Below are 27,355 nucleotides of genomic sequence, written 5' to 3'. Positions count from 1 at the left end.
ATTTTGTGAAAAATCATTCTTCAGGTGAGTGGAATCTGAATGTTGAAGGATTCCCCAGTCTACAGCTTTCAAATCTTTGAAGGTGGCACAAAATAAAATATATCCCCTTCTCCCCACTGCCACTACAGTTGTGCCAATTCTTTACTACTTTATAGGGGAGGGAACGATTCCAGATGCTTCCACTTGGCCTCCCCTATCATTCTCACTGCATAGACCAGGAAACCAGTGTGGGGGTACTGCCAATTATCCCTATAAGAATTCTGGGAATAAGAAAATAACCAAAGAATGTATTCACAGTCCCACTGAGCCAACTGTAGGATAGACTTGGTCCAGGACTCATCACTGGAACTTTATAAGCATTTACTATGTGGCATTGGGAATTTTCATCAATTCAAAACTAATATTTACTAAGCCCTGAAAATTCTAGAAATTTTAGTTAATTCCAGAATTTTATGAGTACACCGCCACTCTGGTAAATGCAGATTCTTTTGGGGAAACGTTATGTGAAGAGTCATAGTTTACAGTGATTTTCTTCAAATGAACCTATCTTCCACATCAACTGATGCCTCCAATATGTGGAATACCTTAATTTTAAGATACGGGAAGGAGGGACACCTGGGTGGCTGAGAGGTTGAGCATCTGCCTTCAGCTCAGGGCGTCATACCGCTGTCCTGTGATCGAGTACCACATCAGGCTCCCTGCATGGAGCCTGCTTCTCCCTCTGCCTGTGTCTCTGCCTCTCTCTGTGTGTGTCTTTCATGAATAAGTAAATAAAATCTTAAAAAAAAATTATAGGTAGGAGAGCGAATCCCAACTATGACAAAGTGAATTAGGATTCTTCCCATAAGACCTAAAATAGTGTGTGTGTATACATATATACAGTCAATTCTCATTATTCACAGATTCCATACCTTTGAATTCATCTACTTGCTAAAATTTATCTGTAACCTCAAAGTCCATACTCATTGGCTTTCTCAGTAATTTATAAATATGTACAGAGTGAAGAAAATATTGAAATCACCTAAAGCCTGCGTTCCCAGCTGAGTTTGGATGAGGTGATTCCCTGCCTTCGTGTTTCAGCTTACAAGTAAACAAGGGTCATTCAGAGTTATTTAATGCCACACTTTCTACATTTTTATGCTTTGTGTTGGTGATTTTACTGTTTAAAATGTCCCCCAAGCATAGACCTAAGTAATGTTCTTAAGCACGATAAAGCTTAGGGAGAAAACACATGTGTTAGGGAAGTTTCATACAAATTATGTTAGAAATTTCATAGTAATTATGGTGATGTTGGCCAGGTGTCCAATGTTAATAATGAATCAATATGTGTTAAATAAAGTGTCTTTAAACAAAAACACACATAAAACAAAGTTAATATATTGATCAGTTGATGAAAATGCTGTGGACAGAGGCTTTGGGGAACGTAGCCCTGTATTTCCCTTTTGGAGTAGTGGTTCAGTGCTTCAGTTTTCCCTAATTGAGTGGTTTGGTAGCTTTGTAGAATATAAATACCACACAAATAATGAGTACAGCCAGAATTGGCTGCCTGTATACATATATAACAAGAAGCTTGTTAGTTATCTGCTTATTAATTTCATTCCTAAAGACGGTATGATCAATTCATCAATATGGCAGATCTTTCTGGGTGAAACATTCTAATTACCTGTTCAATGTAGTTATTGTGGTAACTATGCCCACCTATCCCTTTGAGTTAAGTGATACATCTGGTCTCTCCATTCCCAAATCCTATTATTGTCAATGAAATCAGGAAGCCTGATACCATTGTATCAACCCCAGTGACAGCTCCGAATTACAGAGGTCAATCTCAATAGAGGTTTTGAGGAAACTAATGTCACTGGCTGTGTGCACCAGTTTTGATTACTTCAGCCTGATCAAACCTCATATTTCATTTCCCTTGGCCTAACACCCTTACAATCCACTCGTATATATCTTCCTAGACTCGTAGTGATATAAATTGGTAAGGTCCTATAAGTCTTTCAGTGTGTAATGTATCTCTTTCTATACCAGGCCTTGGGTGTCACTACCTGAACTATGTTGGCTCTAACTCTTACATGTGGAGAGTCAGTGAGGAGTGGGGCAAGCTAGATGTCCTGAGGAGTATGAGTATGCCATTGTGAAGTAACCATCCCAGATCAAATCACTGCAAGGCTATTATGAGACTTGAAAAACTGGTTCACTCAAAAACCATCTTTTTCTTTTCTTTTCTTTTTCTTTTTTGGCAGGTTAAGGAGAGAATTGTTGCTTCCCCTACCTAGGAATATTCATTGAAATTTGTGACATAAAATTCATCAGTCTTATCTGTGCTTACCAAAATATGCATTTACCATCTCTCAGGGTCTCTCTACTCCCACATCAGTTCTTTAATCTTTACTTAAGAGGCCTGATTGGGTTGATTAATTAGTGTTTCAATGCTGTAAGGCCCTGGGCTTTATCTTCTCTCATATCTATCTTGTGACTGCAAGAAATAGGAGACACCTTCAAAGCTTCCATAACAGATTTTTAAAAAAAATTTCCCACTGGTTTCTTCTGATTTGGGCAGTGGAAGTCTGCAACTTATCTTTCTCCCCTCTATGCTCTCAGATTTTCAGCATTAGCTCTGGTACAGCAGTCTTTGCAATCACTGTGGTCACCAAGGTTGGTAAATGCAATAGCCACTTGATATCCCAACACCTTGCTCTCTATCTGCACTTCACCCTCTGCTACCACTGGTGGTAGATCCGTAACTGTGACACCTTCAGGAGACACAGACTTCTACTACCCCATTCTGCTTCAGCAAAATGACATTACAGACCCATTTTAAAGGTCTGTTTCTTGGGGCAACTTCCTGTATCACTTACTGTATGAGTCAGGATCTGAAGAAGTGAGGGCACAATTAAAATGGGGTAACTTGGTATAGTGAAGAAACTGTTTACAGATGCATGAGCATTAAGCAAATGTACAGTGTCCTGAGCTAACAACAGTAGGATGGACATTTTGCCACTGAGTGTGGTGAAGCAAACAGAGGGAGTAGGAAGATATCTGTAATGGAGTCCCAGGCAACATGAGCCATGGCCTTCAATAGCTCATCTACAGTGACACCTACAGGGAAGAAAACACAAAATAAAAACCCATACTTAGGGGCACCCTGAGTGGCTCAGTGGTTTAGCACTGCCTTCAGCCCAGGGCGTGATCCTGGAGACCTGGGATCGAGTCCCATGTCGGGCTTCCTGCATGGAGCCTACTTCTCCCTCTGCCTGTGCCTCTCTCCCTGTGTGTCTCTCATGAATAAATAAATAAAATCTTAAAAAAAAATACCCACACTTACAACTGCTGCCACTATTCTTTCATTAATCAGAGGAAACAATGTTAATGTCAGAAAGCAATGGGGCAAATTGATAAAATAAAAGAAGTTCAAGTTCCTGAGACACAGAGCACAGGGAAGAGTGCTAACACAATACATTCCCTTATTCAACGTAAATTAAGGAAGTAATATATATCAAAAGCAGACTCTGTTGTGATGGAGACCAAAAGAAACTACACACAGCTCTTTCCCTATATTGCAATGAGGGAAACATAGAATTGATCTGTGCATAAAAGAGAAGCATATAAAAGATGATATAAATACATTAAAGGAAAAAAATGAATTAATTTTGAGTAAAAAGTAGGAAGGTTTCATAGAGTTGGCTTTTTTTTTTTTTTTTTTTTTTTTTATAGAGTTGGCTCTTAAAGGATTTATAGGACTTCTCCATGGAAAGGATTGAAGAAAAAAGGGCATTCTACGTGGAGGATCCACCAGCGTGGATAAAGGTGAAGAGGTGTGATTTTTTTTTTGTATGATGGGAATGAGGGGATGTTGGATGTAGTGGAATTCAAAACTACATAAGTGGGAATTAGTGGGAATGTGATTGAAACAGGCCTACATCTTAAAAAGAATCTTTACAAATACATTAAGGATTTTTAATTTTATAGACAATGAGGAAACAATGAAGATTTCTAAGCAGCATCTGCATTTAGGAATTTTTACTTAGACTTTCTCTCTGAAATGTTACTTTTATTAAATTATAGTGCCCTCTTTCAGAATCCCAAAACTCACAGGTGGAGGCTATAAAAAAAATTCTATAAACTACTTCCTTAAGGACAACATTCTGGCAGTGGATTTGTGGATCATAATTTAGCCCAGGTTTGTTACATTTTCTGATAAATCATCACCTGAGAGATTGATCTGTGAGAAACCAAGAATCACAAAAGTCAGTCTAGTCTATTAATGTAGTCTAGAAACATTTCATTAATGCCAAAGCAAATTCAGAATCTGTCTCTCATTTAATGCATTGAAAAGAAGCCAACTTACACAGTACCACATTGTTATTGCTCCTTGCTTCATGATAAGAAAAGAGGTATTATGTCAATATATTGGCAATGGAAAACTACATGTCATATGATTGCCTTGCAAACTGTTCTCCCTTATTTTTATTTTTTTAGAGAAATATCTTACAATAAACTGACATTAATAATAAATATGAAAGTCAAGAGGTTCTACTCACATTACATCTCTAGTAAAATATTTTTTATGCCAAATACACTTCATAATATCATGTCATGAGAAAATTCTTTCATCTTTTCTTGTGGAGTCAATAGTCATTGTTTCAATTTTATAATAAAAAGACTCAATACATAATGGCTTGCATATTTTACTTAAAATCACAAAGATGAATGAATTTAAAAAAAACTGTAAACATCACATTTTTCTTAAGGAGAGGCAAACAAAAAGTTAAAACAATCACAATACGTTTCCATAATGAAAACAAAGTGATAGCAAGGAAATCCTAGAACAGAAAACAAGTTCAGTGACAGATATTAGGGAAACTGTATTTATTATACTAGTAGAAAGAAAAAAACTTACATATTAATAGAAAAAGACACTATTGCATTAAAAAACAGATCAACTACATGCAACAGATGAGACATCTGAAAATAGGGATGTAGAAATGTCAAAAATAAAGGGATGGATGGGTAGGAGTACCTGGGTGGCCAATGTTGGTTAAGCATCTGACTCTTGATCTCAACTCAGGACTTGATCTCAGGATTGTGAGTTCAAGCCCCATGTTGGAGCCTACTTAAAAAAGGCTGAAGAAAGGATGGATAAAGACATATCTGAAAAATATAGATAATAAAATTAATAGGAATAAAAACTAAGGTTTAAATATTAAAAAGAATTTGAATTTACATAATACATTATTACATGATACAAATAGACAATTTATAATAACAGTCATTACTGGGAAAGAGGACATAGCTGTGTGGTAGCATAAATGGCTTAATTGTCAAATCAGATTCACATGAATCATATATCTTTCTAATACTCAATTTTCCTAATAAATGATAAGATACAGCAAACACAAGGCACAGGCAAACATTCTTCCCTGGGAGAAGTTTGATGCTGTCAGACTCAATACCCAATTAAATTCCTTCGCATTATCCTACATTCTGATTTCAGAGTTAATCTGGAGTGTTTTTTGAGAAATGTGTGTGGAGATATTGTTTTGTTTATGGCACTTCTCAATTTTATATCTCATTCTCCAGACAGCGGTGCTCCCACAATTCTATATGTATTTAAAATTAAGCAACAGAGGCAATCCAGGCATGTTAGTTTTCTATTGCTGCCACAACAAATTATCACACAGATGTCAGTTTCAAACAATACAAATGTATTACGTTACAGTTTCTCTGGGTCAGAAGTCAGAGGGACTTACAAGGTTAAAATCAAGGTGTCAGATAGATAGATTCCTCACGTAAGGCTCTAAGGAAGAATCTCTCCCAGGCAGAGGAAGAAACAGGCTCCCCGCAAGGAGCCCAATGTGGGACCCAATCCGGGATCCCAGGATCACGCCCTGAGCCACAGGCAGATGCTCAACCACTAAGCCACTCAAGTGTCCCAAGGTCCCCATTTCTTTGCTGGATGTCAGGCAGGGGAGTCCCTTAGCAACTAAAGGCAACTCTCCAGTCATCACACACAGCCTCCATGTTGCAGAACTCTAGCAATGATTTTTCTCACACTTACAGAATCAGCCTAATTTTCCCTTCTGTTGCATCATTTCCACCTTCTTCTGTTGCATCTCATGCCATCTACAAAAAGTTCTGTTTTTAAGGTCTCTTATGACTAGATTGGGCCCACCTAGCTAATCCAGGATAATTGCCTGATTTTAAGTTCCATAACCTTAATTACGCATGCAGAGTCTTTTTTCTCATGTATCAATAACCAAGACAGATTCCAGACATTGAGTCATGGACATCTTCGGAGAGCCGTTATTTGACCTACCACAACAAGAATATCCACTTAAAATTGTTTCATAGATAAGAACTTTGTTATCTTTTCACTAGTATTAGCATTACTATCTGAATCAGATATGATTATTAGCATGCATACAGAAGACTGGCCTGGATCATTCTTCCTTCCTGAACATCCCTGAGAGAAGAAAGAAAGGAATTTTGGCCTGCTGTTGACCTTTCTTATTTTCCCAAACTGGCATAGTACTTCAGGTGCAAAACAATATTCAATCAAAATATATAAAGCACAACTACCAGAAATTCATAGAATTAATACCTTTAAATATGTAATAAGGGTGAGCAATTTATGCTTATTTAAAGCATCATTAGTAGAAGACTATACTTGTCTTTGAAGAGTGTATCAAACATTACCAAATGTGACACAATGAAGAAAAACTCAACAAATCCTAAAAAATAGAAGTAGTAGATTCCAGTTGAATAAAAATGAAGAAAAAGGGAAGAATTACGTAAATATGAAAGAGGAGGAAAAGAAGAGATATTTGTTAATCATTTCCTATGTGCCAGGAACAGTTTTAAGTACACTTTCATCCTCTAAAACCCAGTAAGGTAGGGACTGTTATTTTTTTGTTGACGTATGATTAACATACAGTGTTGTATCAGTTCCAGGTGTACAATATAATGATTTAATAATTCTATAGTCATTGCTCATAATAAGTGTACTCTTGGTTCCCTTTATTTCACCCTCCCCCCATACTCTCCTCTGTTATTTTGCAGTTAAGGAGACCAAATACAGGGGTATTAAGTGAAATGCTCAAGTGAAATTCACAAGCGGGAAGTGGCATCAAAGTAAAGTGACTCAGAGTTTGTCTTTATTTTTTTTTAAGATTTTATTTATTTACTCATGAGAGACATAGAGAGAGGGAGAGAGAGAAAGAGAGAGGCAGAGACACAGGCAGAGGGAGAAGGAATCTCCATGCAGGGAGCCTGATGTGAGACTCGATCCTGGGACTCCAGGATCATGCCCTGAGCCGAAGGCAGGCACTAAACCACTGAGCCACCCAGGGATCCCCTCAGAATTTGTCTTTTTAACCACCACACTATGGTTAGCCTGAAAAAAAATCTAGAAATTAATAATAATATAAATTAGAATTTAAAAAATGTTTTGGTTTGAATGTCTATGCCCCTCAAATTCATATGCCGAAGCTCTAACCCCCAATGTAGCTATATTTGGAGATGAGGCCTTTAAGGAAAAAATTAAGTTTAAATGAAGTTATAAGAGTGGGTCCTGATTTAATAGAATTAGTGTCCTCATAAGAAGAGACACCAGAGAGCTCCCTTGTTCTCTTGTTCTCTCCACATGTACCACACACACCAAAGAAAAATCATAGAAGCACAAGAGATAAGGTGGCCATCTGCCACCCAAGGTGAGAGCCTTCACCAGATACCAGTCCTGCTAGTACATTCATCTTCAGTTTCCAATCTCCAGAACAGTAAGAAAATTAATTTTCGTTGTTTTGGCCGCTCAGTCTGTGGTATTTTGTTAGTAATCTAAGCAAACTAATATATACCACTACTTGGATATTTTAAAACTCTATAAATAGTTTTTGCATTATAAGAAACCAAAACCAAAAGTACAGAACTTATTGAAAGTAATAAAATTAAAATATAGCTTAATAAAAATGTGTAAGATAGAACCTTCATGAAAAGATGTTCTTTTGGCCATTGAATCTATATTTCTTCTGGCGATTGCCATCATTTTCATATTTTCAGCCAAGGACTTCTGAGGAAATTGTCCTCTACCATGACCCCAGATTTGGGCCCTACTTTATTTATTTATTTATTTATTTATTTATTTAGAAATGTCAGGTTTTTTTTTTAAATTTGTTTATTGGAGTTCAATTTGCCAACATATAGCATAACACCCATGCTCATCCCATCAAGTGCCCCCCTCAGTGCCCGTCACCCAGTCACCCCAACCCCCCACTCACCTCCCTTTCCACTACCCCTTGTTCATTTCCCAGAGTTAGGAGTCTCTCATGTTCTGTCACCCTCACTGATATTTTCACTGTGGTTTTGATTTGTATTTTCCTGATGGCCAGTGATGCGGAACATTTTCTCATGTGCTTATTGGCCATGTCTATGTCTTCCTCTGTGAAATTTTGGTTCGTGTCCTTTGCCTATTTCATGATTGGATTGTTTGTTTCTTTGCTGTTGAGTTTAAGAAGTTCTTTATAGATCTTGGAGACTAGCCCTTTATCTGATAGGTCATTTGCAAATATCTGGCCCTAGTCAATTTAAACCCATCCATGCTTTGTGTTCTCTTGGCCACAGCAGTTGTTTCAAGGATGTATATATGACCCAGTCAAGAAACCTAAGACCAAGAAGACTTTGGCTGAAACTCATGAGGTAAAAGCACACATTATTTCCTACAGGACTTGAGTGAAGTGGATATAGAGTTGGTGTGACATCTGCCACCATTGACAGAATAAGAAAGTCCACATAAAGAAGTGAGCCAGAGAAGCAACAAAGAAAGGCTAGGTTCTCTGGAAGATTTTGAGTTCAGTCAGAATCCTTTGATGCAACACCACCCTTGAGACTTAACAGTTACATAAGCCAAAAGACTAACTTTTTGCTTAAAACATTTGCGGTTGGATTTTCTGTCACATTAATACTAAAGAGCTCTAAATAATATAAAACTGAAGTTGTGCTCAGGGAAAATTCTATGACTTTTTGACAAACTATTATGTCATCAGACCTTTCATTCAGCCTTGGTTAAAAGTAAAGTAAAAAACAGAAGTCAGGGGTGTTAGTGAAAGGAAGAGAAATGGTGCAGTATATGTTGGAGAATGCAATTCACACAAGCAACTCCCTTTGGTAAAATGGATGAAAACCTGAGTGAAGTTGATATAGTCCCTTTGGTCTTGAAAAATAAATATATATTTTTATTCAGAAGTCTAAACGTTATGTTAATTATTATTGTTAAGTAATCATGCACAATATATACATTCTGAAGATACAACTATTATTTATGTAATTCTTCACCCACAGGCAAAAGGTAAAGGTGACCTCAAAACCATAGCTAAAATTGAATCAAATATATAAACCAAAATCAAACAAATGATTTTACATTATGAGGAAATTTTTTTTTTTAAATCTGAATGAGTTCCCCAAAGCCTTGGTTTGATTGCCTTAGGGAATGTTCCATGGCAAGACATCCTAAGAGTTTTAAGAACATTAACTCAGAAATATAAAACTCTGACATAAGAAATGCTATTTCAGAGCAAGATTTTGGGTGAATATTTTAAATGTAGACTTTGTAGAAATAACAGTAAGATGAGGAAATACATTTACACTCATCATTCCCTATTTTAACTTTTGATAGGCTACAAAATAGAATAGGCCTTCACTGAGAAGTGCTAAATGTTCTTGGAATATTATCAATGTCTACAGCTCTATTCGTCAGTTATTTTGTACATTAGGCATTTGCTAATTTCAAGTGTAAAGACATATGCTTAAAATTATAACAAGATGAATAAATACTCAAAACTAGGCTCATCTGACATTATTCTTAAATTTATTTTTTAATTTGAAGACCATTTTCAAGATATCCATCTTCATGTTGTACTGTCTCTCTCTCTCTCTTTTTTTGCTTTAGGCAATCTCCATGTTAAGCAACTCTGAGCATATAAATTTAACTGAAAAAAGTTTCTTACATTCCCCAAAATTGCTGAAAATTGAAACTGCAGATTTTGATATACATTTGCAAAGAAACTCATTTTTTATTATGAGCTGAAAAAGCTTGTCTCCTGAATGCTTGAGGCCACTCAGTCAACCAGCTTGCATAATTCAAATACTTGGAAACCCACAAATAATCTAAGGCCAAACTCCCAACTGCAGAAAATAGCACAGGAAAATCCTTTTTTGCATATTTCCAATACCATATGTTGAATTGCATTTTCTCCTGGTGGAGAACATTTTAACTCTGATGAATTTGTAATTTTATCCAACTAATTAGTGTTTGTTGGGTTTTTTTTTTAACAATGCTGCCCTTTCTTTTAAGAGGAAGAAAATTTCTGCATCTTCTTGCAGTGATTATCACTTTTACTTTTATGTGTAATTGTTATGGGGGAAGGAATTTAAAGCAGGCAACTAATCAATGTTCATGAAATAGGGATTGAAAAGGGTGGTGCCAAAACTGCTTTAGCCATAGAATCAGAATCCACAAGTTGGTGAAATATTTTCTATTTGACACTTTGGTTGTGCATGGGCTCAAGTCTGTTTCAAAGTTAGTCCAACTCCGGGAGTTTGAATGTGGGGACAAATCAGGGGAGGAGTTGTTTTTCTTTTTCAACTTCTCCTCTATTCTGTCAGTCAATCTGAATTTTAATACATCCCTTGAAAACGAGTTTCTGGGGTTTCTGCTGTTGCATTTCTATTCTCTCAGCAAAGCCAGTGCAGAGTACCTGCATTGTGGAAAGGGCACAATAGACAGGGTGCATCTGCCTACTTCCTGGTTGGGTCTACTGAAAACAGCAGCTAAAACCATTGCGGTTAGTTAATGGCTCTACACCAGTTCTTCAAAATGCATTGACATCACACTGACTAGGCAACAAGCTTCCCTGAATGGTCTCCCTTTTCCTGACCTTGTCTTCTCTGGGGGGAATGATGGGCAGGGAGAAGCGGCTGCTACTCTATCCAAGGCATAATATCCTCATCCTCTGTGCCCTACCTTTCTTCATCAAAATTTGTTCTCAGGAAAAATTCATTATGAATCACTTAGGTGTATCCCTGTGTTATCTCCTTTTAAAAAAAATTTTGGAGTACAATTTGCCAACATATAGCATAACACTCACGCTCATCCGGTCAAGTGTCCCCCCCCAGCCCCCAGTGCCCATCACCCAGTCAGTCCAACCCCCCACCCACCTCCCTTTCCACCACATCTTGTTCATTTCCCAGAGTTAGGAGTCTCTCATGTCCTGTCACCCTCACTGATATTTCCCACTCATTTTCTCTCCTTTCCCCTTTATTCTCTTTAACTAATTTTTATATTCCCCAAGTGAATGAGACCATATAATGTTTGTCCTTCTCCGACTGACTTACTTCACTCAGCATAATACCCTCCAGTTCCATCCACGTCGAAGCAAATGGTGGGTATTTGTCGTTTCTAATGGCTGAGTAATATTCCATTGTATACATAAACCACATCTTCTTTATCCATTCATCTTTCGATGGACACCGAGGCTCCTTCCACAGTTTGGCTATTGTGGCCATTGGTGCTATAAACATCGGGGTGCAGGTGTCCCGGCGTTTCACTGCATCTGTATCTTTGGGGTAAATCCCCAGCAGTGCAATTGCTGGGTCATAGGGCAGGTCTATTTTTTAAGTCTTTGAGGAACCTCCACACAGTTTCCCAGAGTGGCTGCACTAGTTCACATTCCCACCAACAGTGCAGGGGGGTGCCCCATTCTCCACATCCTCTCCAACATTTGTTGTTTACTGTCTTGTTAATTTTCACCATTCTCACTGGTGTGAGGTGGTATTTCACTGTGGTTTTGATTTGTATTTCCCTGATGGCCAGTGATGCGGAGCATTTTCTCATGTGCTTGTTGGCCATGTCTATGTCTTCCTCTGTGAGATTTCAGTTTGTGTCCTTTGCCCATTTCATGATTGGAGATTGTTTGTTTCTTTACTGTTGAGTTTAATAAGTTCTTTATAGATCTTGCATACTAGCCCTATATCTGATATGTCATTTGCAAATATCTTCTCCCATTCTGTAGATTGTCTTTTAGTTTTGTTGACTGTTTCTTTTGCCGTGCAAAAGCTTTTTATCTTGATGAAGTCCCAACAATTCATTTTTGCTTTTGTTTCCTTTGCCTTCATAGATGTATCTTGCAAGAAGTTGCTGTGGCCAAGTCCAAAAAGGGTGTTGCCTGTGTTCTCTAGGATTTTGATGGATTCTTGTCTTAAATTTATATCTTTCATCCATTTTGAGTTTATCTTTGTGTATGGTGTAAGAGAATGGTCTAGTTTCATTCTTCTGCATGTGGCTGTCCAATTTTCCCAGCACCATTTACTGAAGAGACTGTTCTTTTTCCAGTGGATACTCTTTCCTGATTTGTCAAATATTAATTGACCATAGAGTTGAGGGGTCTTTTATGGCTTCTCTTCTGTTCCATTGGTCTATGTGTCTGTTTTTGTGCCAGTACCACACTGTTTTGATGATCACAGCTTCGTAGTACAAAACCTGAAATCTGGCATTGCAATGCCCCCAGCTATGGTTTTCTTTTTTAATATTCCTCAGGCTATTCGGGATCTTTACTGATTCCACACAAATCTCAAGATGATTTGTTCCAACTCTCTGAAGAAAGTCCAAGGTATTTTGATAGGGATTGCATTAAATGTATAAATTTCCCTGGGTAGCATTGACATTTTCACAATATTAATTCTTCCAATCCATGAGCATGGAATATTTTTCCATCTCTTTGTGTCTTCCTCAATTTCTTTCAGAAGTGTTCTGTGGTTTTTAGGGTATAGATCCTTTTCCTTTTTGGTTAGGTTTATTCCTAGGTATTTTATGCTTTTGGGTGCAATTGTAAATGGGATTGACTCCTTAATTTCTCTTTCTTCAGTCTCATTGTTAGTGTATAGAAATACCACTGACTTCTGGGCATTGATTTTGTATCCTGCCACACTGCCAAATTGCTGTATGAGTTCCAGCAATCTTGGGGTAGAGTCTTTTGGGTTTTCTATGTACAATATCATGCCATCTGCGAAGAGGGATAGTTTGGCTTCTTCTTTGCCAATTTGAATGTCTTTTATTTCTTTTTGTTGCCTGATTGCTGAGGCTAGGACTTCTAGTACTATGTTGAATAGCAGTGGTGAGAGTGGACATCTCTGTCGTGTTCCTGATCTTAGAGAAAAGGCTCCTAGTGTTTCCCCATTTAGAATGATATTTGCTGTGGGCTTTTCTTTTTTTTTTTTTTTTGTAAATTTATTTTTTATTGTTGTTCAATTTGCCAACATATAGAATAACTCCCAGTGCTCATCCCATCAAGTGCCCCCCTCAGTGCCCGTCACCCAGTCGCCCCCACCCCCCGCCCACCTCCCCTTCCCCCACCCCGGTTCGTTTCCCAGAGTTAGGAGTCTATCATATTCTGTCTCCCTTTCTGATATTTCCCACTAATTTTTTTCTCCTTTCCCCTTTATTCCCTTTCACTATTTTTTATATTCCCCAAATGAAAGAGACCATATATAATGTTTGTCCTTCTCTGATTGACTTATTTCACTCAGCATTTCCCTCCAGTTCCATCCACATCAAAGCAAATGGTGGGTATTTGTCGTTTCTAATGGCTGAGTAATATTCCATTGTATACGTAAACCATATCTTCTTTATCCATTCATCTTTCGATGGACACCGAGGCTCCTTCCACAGTTTGGCTATTGTGGACATTGCTGCTAGAAACATCGGGGTGCAGGTGTCCCGGCGTTTCATTGCATCTGAATTTTTGGGGTAAAATCCCAACAGTGCAATTGCTGGGTGTAGGGCAGGTCTATTTTTAACTCTATGAGGAACCTCCACACAGTTTTCCAGAGTGGCTGCACCAGTTCACATTCCCACCAACAGTGCAAGAGGGTTCCCTTTTCTCCGCTACCTCTCCAACATTGTGGTTTCCTGCCCTGTTAATTTTCCCTATTCTCCCTGGTGTGAGGTGATATCTCACTGTGTTTTTTTGTTTTTTTTTTAATTTTTTTTAATTGGTGTTCAATTTACTAACATACAGAATAACACCCAGTGCCCGTCACCCATTCACTCCCACCACCCGCCCTCCTCCCCTTCCACCACCCCTAGTTCGTTTCCCAGAGTTAGCAGTCTTTACGTTCTGTCTCCCTTTCTGATATTTCCCACACATTTCTTCCCCCTTCCCTTATATTCCCTTTCACTATTATTTATATTCCCCAAATGAATGAGAACATATAATGTTTGTCCTTCTCCGACTGACTTACTTCACTCAGCATAATACCCTCCAGTTCCATCCACGTTGAAGCAAATGGTGGGTATTTGTCATTTCTAATGGCTGAGTAATATTCCATTGTATACATAAACCACATCTTCTTTATCCATTCATCTTTCGTTGGACACCGAGGCTCCTTCCACAGTTTGGCTATCGTGGACATTGCTGCTATAAACATCGGGGTGCAGGTGTCCCGGCGTTTCATTGCATTTGTATCTTTGGGGTAAATCCCCAATAGTGCAATTGCTGGGTCGTAGGGCAGGTATATTTTTAACTGTTTGAGGAACCTCCACACAGTTTTCCAGAGTGGCTGCACCAGTTCACATTCCCACCAACAGTGTATGAGGGTTCCCTTTTCTCCACATCCTCTCCAACATTTGTTGTTTCCTGCCTTGTTAATTTTCCCCATTCTCACTGGTGTGAGGTGGTATCTCATCGTGGTTTTGATTTGTATTTCCCTGATGGCCAGTGATGCAGAGCATTTTCTCATGTGCATGTTGGCCATGTCTATGTCTTCCTCTGTGAGATTTCTGTTCATGTCTTTTGCCCATTTCATGATTGGATTGTTTGTTTCTTTGGTGTTGAGTTTAAGAAGTTCTTTATAGATCTTGGAAACTAGCCCTTTATCTGATATGTCATTTGCAAATATCTTCTCCCGTTCTGTAGGTTGTCTTTGAGTTTTGTTGACTGTATCCTTTGCTGTGCAAAAGCTTCTTATCTTGATGAAGTCCCAATAGTTCATTTTTGCTTTTGTTTCTTTTGCCTTCGTGGATGTATCTTGCAAGAAGTTACTATGGCCGAGTTCAAAAAGGGTGTTGCCTGTGTTCTTCTCTAGGATTTTGATGGAATCTTGTCTCACATTTAGATCTTTCATCCATTTTGAGTTTATCTTTGTGTATGGTGAAAGAGAGTGGTCTAGTTTCATTCTTCTGCATGTGGATGTCCAATTTTCCCAGCACCATTTATTGAAGAGACTGTCTTTCTTCCAATGGATAGTCTTTCCTCCTTTATCGAATATTAGTTGCCCATAAAGTTCAGGGTCCACTTCTGGATTCTCTATTCTGTTCCACTGATCTATGTGTCTGTTTTTGTGCCAGTACCACACTGTCTTGATGACCACAGCTTTGTAGTACAACCTGAAATCTGGCATTGTGATGCCCCCAGATATGGTTTTCTTTTTTAAAATTCCCCTGGCTATTCGGGGTCTTTTCTGATTCCACACAAATCTTAAAATAATTTGTTCTAACTCTCTGAAGAAAGTCCATGGTATTTTGATAGGGATTGCATTAAACGTGTATATTGCCCTGGGTAACATTGACATTTTCACAATATTAATTCTGCCAATCCATGAGCATGGAATAGTTTTCCATCTCTTTGTGTCTTCCTCAATTTCTTTCAGAAGTGTTCTATAGTTTTGAGGGTATAGATCCTTTACATCTTTGGTGAGGTTTATTCCTGGGTATCTTATGCTTTTGGGTGCAATTGTAAATGGGATTGACTCCTTAATTTCTCTTTCTTCAGTCTCATTGTTAGTGTATAGAAATGCCACTGACTTCTGGGCATTGATTTTGTATCCTGCCACGCTACCGAATTGCTGTATGAGTTCTAGCAATCTTGGGGTAGAGACTTTTGGGTTTTCTATGTAGAGTATCATGTCATCGGCGAAGAGGGTGAGTTTGACTTCTTCTTTGCCAATTTGGATGCCTTTAATGTCTTTTTGTTGTCTGATTGCTGAGGCTAGGACTTCCAGTACTATGTTGAATAGCAGTGGTGAGAGTGGACATCCCTGTCTTGTTCCTGATCTTAGGGGAAAGGCTCCCAGTGCTTCCCCATTGAGAATGATATTTGCTGTGGGCTTTTCATAGATGGCTTTTAAGATGTCGAGGAATGTTCCCTCTATCCCTACACTCTGAAGAGTTTTGATCAGGAATGGATGCTGTATTTTGTCAAATGCTTTCTCTGCATCCAATGAGAGGATCATATGGTTCTTGGTTTTTCTCTTGCTGATATGATGAATCACATTGATTGTTTTACGGGTGTTGAACCAGCCTTGTGTCCCAGGGATAAATCCTACTTGGTCATGGTGAATAATTTTCTTAATGTACTGCTGGATCCTATTGGCCAGTATCTTGTTGAGAATTTTTGCATCCATGTTCATCAGGGATATTGGTCTGTAATTCTCCTTTTTGGCGGGGTCTTTGTCTGGCTTTGGAATTAAGGTGATGCTGGCTTCATAGAACGAATTTGGAAGTACTCCATCTCTTTCTATCTTTCCAAACAGCTTTAGGAGAATAGGTATGGTTTCTTCTTTAAACGTTTGATAAAATTCTCCTGGGAAGCCATCTGGCCCTGGACTCTTGTGTCTTGGGAGGTTTTTGATGACTGCTTCAATTTCTTCCCTGGTTATTGGCCTGTTCAGGTTTTCTATTTCTTCCTGTTCCAGTTTTGGTAGTTTGTGGCTTTCCAGGAATGCGTCCATTTCTTCTAGATTGCCTAATTTATTGGCGTATAGCTGTTCATAATATGTTTTTAAAATCGTTTGTATTTCCTTGGTGTTGGTAGTGATCTCTCCTTTCTCATTCATGATTTTATTAATTTGAGTCTTCTCTCTCTTCTTTTTAATAAGGCTGGCTAATGGTTTATCTATCTTATTAATTCTTTCAAAGAACCAACTCCTGGTTCTGTTGATCTGTTCCACAGTTCTTCTGGTCTCGATTTCGTTGAGTTCTGCTCGAATCTTTATTAACTCCCTTCTTCTCTTGGGTGTAGGATCTATTTGCTGTTTTTTCTCTAGCTCCTTTATGTGTAAGGTTAGCTTTTGTATTTGAGTTCTTTCCAGTTTTTGAATGGATGCTTGTATTGCGATGTATTTCCCCCTTAGGACTGCTTTTGCTGCATCCCAAAGATTTTGAACGGTTGTATCTTCATTCTCATTAGTTTCCATGAATCTTTTTAATTCTTCCTTAATTTCCTGGTTGACCCTTTTATCTTTTAGCAGGATGGTCCTTAACCTCCATGTGTTTGAGGTCCTTCCAAACTTCTTGTTGTGATTTAGTTCTAATTTCAAGGCATTATGGTCCGAGAATATGCAGGGGACAATCCCAATCTTTTGGTATCGGTTCAGACCCGATTTGTGACCCAATATGTGGTCTATTCTGGAGAAAGTTCCATGTGCGCTTGAGAAGAATGTGTATTCAGTTGAGTTTGGATGTAAAGTTCTGTAGATATCTGTGAAATCCATCTGGTCCAGTGTATCATTTAAAGCTCTCGTTTCTTTGGAGATGTTGTGCTTAGAAGACCTATCGAGTATAGAAAGAGCTAGATTGAAGTCACCAAGTATAAGTGTATTATTATCTAAGTATTTCTTCACTTTGGTTAATAATTGATTTATATATTTGGCAGCTCCCACATTCGGAGCATATATATTGAGGATTGTTAAGTCCTCTTGTTGAATAGATCCTTTAAGTATGATATAGTGTCCCTCTTCATCTCTCACTACAGTCTTTGGGGTAAATTTTAGTTTATCTGATATAAGGATGGCTACCCCTGCTTTCTTTTGAGGACCATTCGAATGGTAAATGGTTCTCCAACCTTTTATTTTCAGGCTGCAGGTGTCCTTCTGTCTAAAATGAGTCTCTTGTAGACAGCAAATAGATGGGTCCTGCTTTTTTATCCAGTCTGAAACCCTGCGCCTTTTGATGGGGTCATTAAGCCCGTTCACATTCAGAGTTACTATTGAGAGATATGAGTTTAGTGTCATCATGATATCTATTCAGTCTTTGTTTTTGTGGACTGTTCCACTGAACTTCCTCTTAAAGGGGAATTTTAAGAGGCCCCCTTAAAATTTCTTGCAGAGCTGGTTTGGAGGTCACATATTCTTTTAGTTGCTGCCTGTCTTGGAAGCTCTTTATCTCTCCTTCCATTTTGAATGAGAGCCTTGCTGGATAAAGTATTCTTGGTTGCATGTTCTTCTCATTTAGGACCCTGAATATATCCTGCCAGCCCTTTCTGGCCTGCCAGGTCTCTGTGGAGAGGTCTGCTGTTACCCTAATACTCCTCCCCATAAAAGTCAGGGATTTCTTGTCTCTTGCTGCTTTAAGGATCTTCTCTTTATCTTTGGAATTTGCAAGCTTCACAATTAAATGTCGAGGTGTTGAACGGTTTTTATTGATTTTAGGGGGGGATCTCTCTATTTCCTGGATCTGAATGCCTGTTTCCCTTCCCAGATTAGGAAAGTTTTCAGCTAGAATTTGTTCAAATACATATTCTGGCCCTCTGTCCCTTTCGGCGCCCTCGGGAACCCCAATTAAACGTAGGTTTTTCTTCCTCAGGCTGTCGTTTATTTCCCTTAATCTATCTTCATGGTCTTTTAATTGTTTGTCTCTTTTTTCCTCAGTTTCCCTCTTTGCTATCAACTTGTCTTCTAGGTCACTCACTCGTTCTTCCACCTCGTTAACCCTCGTCGTTAGGACTTCTAGTTTGGATTGCATCTCATTCAATTGATTTTTAATTTCTGCCTGATTAGCTCTAAATTCTGCAGTCATGAAGTCTCTTGAGTCCTTTATACTTTTTTCTAGAGCCACCAGTAGCTGTATAATAGTGCTTCTGAATTGGCTTTCTGACATTGAATTGTAATCCAGATTTTGTAACTCTGTGGGAGAGAGGACTGTTTCTGAATCTTTCTTTTGAGGTGAGGTTTTCCTTCTAGTCATCTTGCTCAGTGCAGAGTGGCCAAAAGCAAGTTGTATTGGGAAAAAGAGAAAAAGAGAGGAGAGAAAGAAGGAAAGAAAAGGCAAGCGAAAAAAAAACGAAAAAAAAAGAAGAAAAAGAGAAAGAAAAAGAAAGGAGAAAAAAAGGGGGTGGGGGAAGGAAACAAATCAAAAAGCATAACAAAACAAAAACAAAAACAAAAACAAACAAACAAAAAAAGAACCACCGGGGAGTATCTTCTGATTCTGTGTTCTTTAAGTCCCTTGGCTTCTCCTGGAAGTTGTCAGTCTAGCTGGTGTTCTGGGGGAGGGGCCTGTTGTGCTGATTTTCAGGTGTTAGCAGTTGGGGGAGCTGCTGTGCCCCCGCCTGGTGCAGGGCTCAGTGGGGGTTGTTTACCCCGTGAGGCCGCAGGAGGAACAGCCCCAGTGGCGGGGCAGCTCTGGAAACCTGGATTCAGCTCCGGCAGGAACTCCGTCTGCAGGGCCTGGAGGCTCCGGGGCGGGGCCGCTGATGTGCTCAGCTGGGGCAGGAGCGTCCTCGCTGTCCGGGGCCCTCCCGGCCTCTGCCTGTCCCGGGGGAGGCGGGATCCTGGGCTGTGTCCCGGCGCCCTGTGCTCCGGGGCCTGCGCTGTTGGATTCGCGCTCCCGGGCCGCGCAGCCCCCTCCGCGGAGCCGCCGCCCGAGCCCCTTCAGCTGCTCCGGGTCCCGCCGTGCGCGCTGCAGCCCTTAGGGAGCTCGGCGCACTCTCCTGGGTGCGCAGTTGCTGTTACTGTCCCCGGGGAGCCCGAGGGCATCCCCGCCCTCCTGGGTCCTGCTCCACCTCCCTGCGAGCCCCTTTCCCCCGGGAAGGTCGGTGCAGCTCCTGCGTCTCCGGGACGGGGCTCTCCTGTCCTGGGGACACTCGCCCCGGCCTCAGCCCGGCTCCTCGCGGGGCCCCTCCCCCTTGGAGGCCTTTTGTGTCTTTATTTCTTTTTCCCCGTCTTCCTACCTTGATAGAAGCGCGAACTCTCCTCACTGTTGCATTCCAGCTGGTCTCTCTTTAAATCTCAGGCCGAATTCATAGATTTTCAGGATAATTTGAAGGTTTTCTAGGTAGTTTGGTGGAGACAGGTGATTTGGGGACCCTACTCTTCCGCCATCTTGCTCCTCCCTGCTGTGGGCTTTTCATAGATGGTTTTTAAGATGCTGAGGAATGTTCCCTCTATCCCTACACTTGGAAGAGTTTTGATCAGGAATGGATGCTGTATTTTGTCAAATGCTTTCTCTGCATCTATTGAGTGGATCCTATGGTTCTTGTTTTTTCTCTTGTTGATATGATCTATCACATTGATTGCTTTACGAGTGTTGAACCAGCCTTGCATCCTGGGGATAAACCCCACTTGGTCATGGTGAATAATCTTCTTAATGTACTGTTGGATCCTATTGGCCAGTATCTTGTTGAGAATTTTTGCATCTGTGTCCATCAGGGATATTGGTCTATCATTCTCCTTTTTGGTGGGGTCTTTGTCTGGTTTTGGAGTTAAGGTGATGCTGGCCTCATAGAATGAGTTTGGAAGTATTCCATCCCTTTCTATCTTTCAGAACAGCTTTAGTAGAATAGATATTGTTTCTTCTTTAAACGTTTGATAGAATACCCCTGGGAAGCCATCTGGCCCTGGACTTTTGTGTCTTGGGAGGTTTTGATGACTGCTTCAATTTCCTCCCTGGTTATTGGCCTGTTCAGGTTTTCTATTTCTTCCTGTTCCAGTTTTGGTAGTTTGTGGTTTTCCAGAAATGCATCCATTTCTTCTAGATTGTGTAATTTATTGGCATATAGCTGCTCATAATATGTTTTTAAAATCGTTTGTATTTCCTTGGTGTTGGTGGTGATCTCTCCTTTTTCATTCATGATTATACTAATTAGAGTCTTTTCTCTTTTGTTTTTAATAAGGCTGGCTAATGGTTATCTACCTTATTAATTCTTTCAAAGAAAAAACTCCTGTTTTTGTTGATCTGTACTACAGTTCTTCTGGTCTCTAATTCATTGAGTTCTGCTCGAATCTTCATTAACTCTCTTCTGCTGGGTGTAGCCTTTATTTGCTGTTCCTTCTCCAGTTCCTTTAGGTACAAGGTTAGCTTGTGTATTTGAGTTTTTTCCAGTTTTTTCAGGGATGCTTGTATTGTGGTGTATTTCCCCCTCAGGACTGCTTTTGCTGTATCCCAAAGATTTTGAATGGTTGTATCTTAATTTTCATTAGTTTTCATGAATCTTTTTAATCCTTCTCTAATTTCCTGGTTGACCCTTTCATCTTTAAGCAGGGTGGTCTTTAACCTCCATGTGTTTGAGCTTCTTCCAAATTTCTTCTTGTGATTGAGTTCTAGTTTCAAAGCATTATGGTCTGAAAATATGCAGGGGACAATTCCAATCTTTTGGTATGATTAAGACCTGATTTGTGACCCTATTGTATGTGGTCTATTCTAGAGAAAGTTCCACATGCACTTGAGAAGAATGTGTATTCAGTTGTGTTTGGATGCAAAGTTCTGTAAATATCTGTGATATCCATCTGATCCAGTGTATCATTTAAAGTTCTTGTTTCTTTGGAGATGTTGTGCCTAGAAGACCTGTTATTTGTAGAAAGTGCCGTGTTCAAGTCTCCCAGTATAACTGTATTATTATCTAAGTATGTCTTAACTTTGGTTATTAATTGATTGATATACTTGGCAGCTCCCACATTAGGGGCATAAATATTCATGATTGTTAGGTCCTCTTGTTGGATAGATCCTTTAAGGATGATATAGTGTCCCTCTTCATCTCTTACTACAGTCTTTGAGATAAACTTTAATTGATCTGGTATGAGGATTGCTACCCCAGCTTTCTTTTGAGGACCAATTTGAATGGTAAATGGTTCTCCAACCTTTCATTTTCAGGCTGTAGGTGTCCTTAAGTCTCAAATGAGTCTCTTGTAGACAGTAAATAGATGGGTCTTGCTTTTTTATCCAATCTGAAACCTTGCACCTTTTGATGGGATCATTAAGCTCATTCACGTTCAGAGTTACTATTGAAAGATATGAATTTAGTGTCATCATAATACCCATTCAGTCCCTGTTTTTGTGGGTTATCTTTGGGTGTCCTCTTTCTTTTACAGAGTCCCCCTTAATATTTCTTGCAGAGCTGGTTTGGTGGTCACATATTCTTTCAGTTTCTGCCTATCTTGGAAGCTCTTTGTCTCTCCTTCCATTTTGAATGAGAGCCTTGCTGGATAAAGTATTCTTGGGTGCATGTTCTTCTCATTTAGGACCCTGAATATATCCTGCCAGCCATATCTGGCCTGCCAGGTCTCTGTGGAGAGGTCTGCTGTTAATCTAATATTTCTCCCCGTATAAGTTAGAGATCTCTTGTCACTTGCTGCTTTAAGGATTTTCTCTTTATCTTTTGAATTTGCAAGTTTCACTATTAGATGTCGAGGTGTTGAATGGTTTTCATTGATTTTAGGGGGAGGTCTCTCTATCTCCTGGGTCTGAATGCCTGTTTCCCTCCTTGAGTTAGGGAAGTTCTCAGCTATGTTTTGCTCAAATACACTTTCTGGACCTCTGTCCCATTTGGCACCCTCTGGAACCCCAATGAAATGTAGATTTTTTCCTTCTTAGGCTGTCATTTATTTACCTTAACCTCTCCTCGTGGTCTTTTAATTGTTTTTCTTTTCTTTCCTCAGCTCCCTTCATTGCCATCAACTTGTCCTCTATGTCACTCACTCTTTCTTCTACCTCATTAACCCTCGCTGTTAGGACCTCCTGTTTGGATTGCATCTCATTTAATTGTTTTTTAATTTTTGCAAATCAGATCTAAACTCTGCAGTCATGAAGTCTTTTGAATCCTTTATGCTTTTTTCCAGAGCCACCAGTAGCTTTATAATTGTGCTCCTGAATTGGCTTTTTGACATCGAATTGTAATCCAAATTCTGTAACTCTGTGGGAGAGAGTACTGTTTCTGATTCTTTTTTTTGTGGTGAGCTCTTCTTTCTAGTCATTTTGCTCAGTGCAGAGTGGCTAAAAACAAGTTGTACCAGAAAAAGGAAGAAAAAAGAAGAGAAAAAAAAAAAGGAGGGGTATCCTCTGGTTCTATATATTGTAAACCCCTTGACTTCCCCCTGGAGCTTTCCAGTGCTGCTGGGTCAAGAACTTGCTCTTCCCCTGTCCTTCTAACTGGTCTTCTGGGGGAGGGGCCTGCTATGCTAGTTCTCAGGTGTGTGTACCCGGGGGAGCTGCCCCGTCCCATGCCAGGTGCTCAGCTCAGTGGGAGCTGTTTACCCTAGAGGCCTCTGTTCCCTGGTGGCCCGCTCCATCCCAGGCACAGGATGACAGCAGGAGGAACAACCACACTGGCGGTGGCCAGCTCTCCAGCCCTGGAGTCAGCTCCCGCAGTAATTACCTCAGCTCCCAGTCTGCGCTGGCCTGGATGCTCATGGGGGCCGGGGAAGCTGACCTGCACAGCTGGGGGACACTTGGGGAAGGCGTCCTTGCTGTCCTGGGCCCTCCCAGCCTCTGCCTGTCCCTGGGGGATCCCAGGCTGTGTCCCCCGGCACCCTGGGATATGGGGCCTGCACTGTTGGAATCGTGTTCCGGGCCATAGCCCTCTCTGTGCGGAGCCGGTGCCTGAGCTTCTCCCGAGGCCCCACCGGGTGTGCACTCCAGCTCTTTCCTGTGCTCAGCCTGAGGGGTGGGGAGACTTCCCCTTATTGACCCTGGGAACCTGGGGGCTCCACTGCCCCTCCTGGGATCCTGCCCGAGTTCCCTGCGAACATCTTTCCCTCCGGGAAGAATCCGGTGCAGATTTTTAAAAGTTCCTGCTTCTCCGCGGCTGGGTTTTCCTGTTCTGGAGGCTCTTGCCACCTGGCCTTAGCCGGCTCTTTGCAGGGGCTCCTCCCCACTTGATTTTTTTCTTTTCTTTTTTTCCGCCTTCTTACCTCGTTAGAAGCACAAACTCTTCTCTCTGTAGCATTCCAGCTGTTCTCTCTTTAAATCTCAGGCCGAATTTGTAGGTTTTCAGGATTATTTTAAAGTTATCTAGGTAATTTGGTGGGGACAGGTGACTTGGGGACCCTACTCTTCTGCCATCTTGCCGCGCCCCCTCTCTTATATCTAAGCTTTCGGATGGAAGGGCCTAGTCTCTTGTGAAAGGAACATCAGAAAGTGATGGGGAAATTTCCTCAGAAAAAGGCTATTCAAACTCTTCTTGGTGTCCTTGTAATCATTTCTGGGCACAAAATCTACTAAACTGGATTAAGGCTTGCAGCAGCAGGCATATCATAATATTTGCAATGACATCTATTGAGGATCAAAAATAGTATGTACACATGGTACACTACATATGCTCCACTTCATCTAACTTAATCCTCACAGTCATCCTCATTTTATAAGTGAGGAAATTTATAGGTGAATTCTTAATCCATAAATTCTATGTTTAACATTCTGTCATTTAAAAAAATGGGAACAGAGTCTAAGAAGCTTTTAGTCTAAATTGACATGGGTTTCTTACTGAAACTCAAATGTCAGTCATTTATCATTTTGATGCTGCCTTTTCTCTTATTAAATGGTCCCATTCCCCTTGCAGAAAGAATGGAAGTCAATTTTGACTTTGTGTATTAAGCAAGTCAGATTATTTTCCAGCCTCCAAATTTGTTATTTTCCTCCATCAACCTGCAGTAACTTTCCTGTTTGCGTAAGGAAACCATGGCTCAAAGAATCTAAGTCACTTGCTCACATGGTTCTTCTGGTCAATGTAGCAATAAGAGCTTACCTGCTGACTCCAAAGCCTGGGCTGTAACCATGACCACCAATTAGCCTTGTGTCCCTTCCAGAAAATCTATGTGCCTTCCCAGGTTGAAATATGAGAAATTTCTAGACTCAAGAAAGAAAGAAAAAAAAAGAAAAAGAAAAAGAAGAAAAGGAACCGAAGGGAAGAAAGGGGAGGTACAGGGAGGGAAGGAAGAAATTCCCAGACTCTACTGGTCTTTTAAGGTTTGTTTGGTTTGGTTTTGTTTATCTGTTTTGTCCCAAATGAATTCATCTGGCTTTTTGTTTTGTTTTGTTTTTTACATGGGTTAATACATGGAACAAACCTAAACTCCAGTGAAGAAATCTGCACAAATGTCCATGCAATCATCTCTTGCCATGGTACATTGCTGTCTTTTCCCATAGCTTTTTAACAATATTTGGTAAAGATTTAATGACTATATCCTTGGCAAGAGATCCATCCAAAGTTTATTTTAAAAAATGAAATTGAATGTTGGCCTAGAAGGTAGGATAGGTTTAAAAAAGAAAGAAAGAAAGAAACTGGTAAAATGAGCTGCATAAAAGGGTATAGATAAAATCTCTCCCGGGACGTGGGTTCCTTTATAAATAAAACAAACATAATAACTTTAAAGAGCCTTGACACTGATAAATTTCTGTTTCCTCCTGGGATATCCCCAGGGTATCCACAGCCCGTTGCCCACAGCAAATACCCACATTCCTCTCAAACTCCCCGTTGCACTTGCATGCCCCAGCAGAGTTCCAGCCCACTTTTAGAAGACCACAATGTCCGCATTGGGCAGATCAATGAGCTACTTTTCACAACTGCCTAAAAGTAGTACCTAACTTTGCATGTGTTCATTCACTTCTTACTTGTCTCAGAAAAAGGATTATTCTCATATTTACTTAAGTTTAATCTCTTTTTGTACTTTCTTCTTTTTTTGTTAATCTTTTTGATGAATGTTTATTGAGTATCTTTTATATGTATTATGCTGGTTTGGGTCTCAAGCTATGGCAGGTATCCTGTGTCTGGCAGAAAAGTGGTTTCTTTAGCCTGAAATATTGAATGAAAATGTTCTGTAATCTCTAAAGTACAATATTATTGTGACATCAGCAGGAACATTTTTATTCTTTTTTCTATCTTTTCTTGTTCTCTCCCTGCATTTCTTCTTTTCTCTTTCTTTCTTTTCTTTTTTATATTTCATTATAGACATTATAAAACATATACAAATGGAGACAGGATCATAAAAGCAACCTTTAGAACCATTATCACTCAACTTCAACTTCAGCACTTATCAGCTCATAGCCAATCTTTTTTTTTTTTTCTGTATCCTAGACCCAGTTCCCCATTTCCAAATTGTTTTGAAGCATATCCAGAACACCAATCACATAGTTCCATTTATGGGTAATCTGGTGTCTATCCCCAAATGAAAAAACTTAAACCATCGTTATCACTTAAAAAAAATTGCCATGTCTTGTCATGAAATATTTAGGTAGTGATCAAATTTCCCATGGTCTCTTAAACATTCTTTTCATTTGTATGCTTGAATCAGGATCCAAACAAGGTTTGCACATTGAAATGTATCCTTTATGTCTCTCTTTTTACTTATAGTTTCCTTCCATCTTTTTTTTGTTCCTCCCTCCCCTTATAGTTTACTTTTGAAAAACTATAGAGTTTCCACAGTCTGGATTTTGCTGATTTTATCTACAAAGTGTATTTTATAATATGTTCTTCTATCTGCCACATTTTCCCAAAAATTGGGTTAGTTGCATATAAAGTATTGATTTGATTTCACTTTTTCTTTTTTTCTGGCAAAATTACTGCATAGAGGATGTGTATTCCTCAGGAAGAGGCTATATTTTGTGTCTCTCCTTATGTGATGTCAGAGGCCATTGATGACCAATGACTAGATCTCTAAAAATGGCAAAATAGTATTATTCTATCTTATTTTGTATATTTATTAGCTGGAATAGGTTCATGAAGAGAAATTTTCCTATCAACAACTATTTATTTGGTTTCCAAGTGATATGCTTCACCAGTTATCAAAATAATTAGTCATATCCCTGGATACACCGATGACAACCAAGCAGCGTTGTTTTTGAAGGACAGGGAGTCAGGCTTATTGAGGTAAAATTTACATACAGTAAAGTTCACACCTTTAATCATACAGTTCCATGAATTTTGACAAATGCATATAGTTATGCAATCACCTCTGCAATGAAAATATGAAACATTTCCATCATCCAAAAAATTCCCTGTTGTAGGGCATACCTGTTATAGTCAATACCTTCCCATCCTCAGCCTTTGGCAACTACTAATTTGTTTTCCATTTACATATTTTGCCTTTTCCAGAATGTCATATAAATGGAATCATATCCTATGCAGCCTTATGTGTCTATTTTCTTTTATTTAATGCAATTCATTTGAAATTCATCCATGTTGTATATATCAGTCTGTTCTGTTTATTCCTGAATAGTATTCCATTCTATGATGTATCTGAGTTTATTCATTCACCAGGGAAGGAACTTGAATTATTTCCAATTTTCCATAAACATTCATGTGCAAGTTTTTGGATGATC

The 27,355-nt window shown here is 39.5% G+C and overlaps 1 long non-coding RNA gene across 5 annotated transcripts in view; it reads left to right on the top strand.

Annotated features, from left to right (window-relative positions):
- Positions 1-27,355, top strand: part of LOC140615145 (uncharacterized) — an 82,998-nt gene that overhangs the window by 46,159 nt on the left and 9,484 nt on the right. For 2 of the 5 annotated variants that reach the window (XR_012015826.1, XR_012015828.1), the window contains exons 1-2: positions 6,694-7,775; positions 8,617-8,691. The exons of 1 other annotated variant lie outside the window; for it this stretch is intronic. This is a non-coding gene — a long non-coding RNA (uncharacterized lncRNA). Of the gene's footprint in view, positions 1-6,693; positions 7,776-8,616; positions 8,692-27,355 lie in introns of those variants that run through there. 2 more of the 5 variants (XR_012015830.1, XR_012015827.1) reach the window with 2 other exon arrangements.

This window comes from Canis lupus, chromosome 23, assembly GCF_048164855.1.
Source record: "Canis lupus baileyi chromosome 23, mCanLup2.hap1, whole genome shotgun sequence".
NCBI lineage: Eukaryota > Metazoa > Chordata > Mammalia > Carnivora > Canidae > Canis > Canis lupus.
Note: the sequence above shows the minus strand (reverse complement) of the source record. Positions and strands in the feature narration are given on the sequence as shown.